The 1,771-nt window shown below is 41.4% G+C and overlaps 1 long non-coding RNA gene across 1 annotated transcript; it reads right to left on the reverse strand.

Moving 5' to 3' along the window:
- Positions 1–405: 405 nt before the first annotated feature.
- LOC120456767 lies at positions 406–828 on the reverse strand. The gene is made up of 2 exons (XR_005616863.2): positions 744–828; positions 406–583 (listed from the first exon to the last, which is right to left on the reverse strand). It is a non-coding gene; the product is annotated as an uncharacterized LOC120456767 (long non-coding RNA).
- Between the last annotated feature and the right edge of the window lie 943 nt (positions 829–1,771).

Below are 1,771 nucleotides of genomic sequence, written 5' to 3' on the forward strand. Positions count from 1 at the left end.
ATCGCCGAGCCTAATAAAAATAATACATAACTAACTGCCGACGAAATTCATTACCCCAAAAATTTACCACTAGGTCTCAGCGCGGCGTATAGCGGTGGCTTACGTTTTACAACCTTGCTGACTTCCTCTCTCGCCTCCCACGCCACTTATAGACAATTTATATTGGATTGACAGCACCCGATGATGCCTAGATTTGAAAAGGCCGATTGAGACGTCACACTGCTGAAGCCCAAGCCGAGTCCTTGGAAATCTTTAGATAAGGTTGACAGTAACCAATGCTAGGACTGACGCTTCCTTTCTTATGCCACATTATCACCCTTTTAGATTTCGCCACCAGACCTAACGGTATTCGGCCAACTACAAGGTCTAGCATTTTTTATGAAAATATGGAAAGCGTAAAACTCATTTGAAGATTACTTGTATAATACTTTAAAAAGAACCTAAAATATAAACAAATAATTATTTTGCAAACGGTATCTGTGGGAGGATCTTCTCGCGTCTGGATCCTCCGGCTGTAAACGGCTCCCTCGTGTTGTTATCGGACCCGAAAGTCGGCGGGAAGAATTGTTGTTAGTGTTGGACCCTGAAGTCAGCAGAGACAATTGTTATTGTTATTTGACCCTGAAGTCAGCAGAGAGAGTTGTTGTTGGACCCCCAAGTCAGCAAAGAGAATTGTTGTTGGACCTTTAAGTCAGCAAAGGCAATAGGAATGAACACTTACTATCCTGGTTTATTATATTTACCACTGGGAGATCCTGCTGTAGAGCTGGCTGGTCGCTGTTGGTTGATGACTTCCATCCGATCGCTGCCGACCACTGACTGAGTTCCCAGAGGCCAGCCGCCCGCTTTATATAGGGATTGGCTGGGTTCATCGATTTTGCTTGTGCTATCGATTTACCCGATTTAGTGTGGCCGTGTTTCTGGTTTGGTGTGGCTCGTGGCTCGTTTGGGCGCGCGCACGCGCCTTGTTCAAATTCGAACTAGGGCTGGTTATGATAAATGATGTATCATGTTTTAGGTATTATTTATTATTTGTTGTTTTATTATTTATTTCTTTTATTATTTTATTGTTTATTATTTATTGCTTTTATTATTTTATTGTTTACTATTTAGATTCTTAAATTTGTTGGCAATATTTTGCTGTTTGTTTTGTTTGGAACGTCGCAATATCCGGTTGAATTATGAAAAATCTCGTCGGTATTACCGGTTTGGCGCTAAAAGCGAATACGTACTAACTGGAGGTCCTTTCATATAACTTTGTATGGGGACCAACCAAGCCATCGAGTTTCCGTCGCAATAACCGTACTGACATTATACGAGAAGTCGTTATAACCGGATTCTACCGTATTAAGAATTGATCAAAGATTAATTTTATGCAACGCAATTGTAAAATGAACAGCCCAATGTTAAGAGTAACAGCTGTAAAGTCAGCTATTGCAAACATAAAGCACGTGCCATCGGGGAGCTTCGATTTTTAGTGCTTACTTAAATGAATATTTCTTCAACCACAAGGCCTAAATCCATCAAATTTTAAATGAAAACTCATCATGACATCAAGCTGGTCGTCCAAAAACAACATTTGCAAGCAAGAGGGCAGAGAAAGCAACCAACCTCTCAAGACTCAAGCGTCGAGTATAGCTGCACGGAAGAATGGGGTCAACGATCTGGCTGCAGTACTAAAAATACTAGCCTTTAACCCAGCTAAAGCGAAGATAATTAGGAAGTGGATAAGCAAGCCCGTACAACATTCTGGTGCGCTCTCCCGCTAAAC

This window comes from Drosophila santomea, chromosome X (assembly GCF_016746245.2).
Source record: "Drosophila santomea strain STO CAGO 1482 chromosome X, Prin_Dsan_1.1, whole genome shotgun sequence".
NCBI classification, from domain to species: domain Eukaryota; kingdom Metazoa; phylum Arthropoda; class Insecta; order Diptera; family Drosophilidae; genus Drosophila; species Drosophila santomea.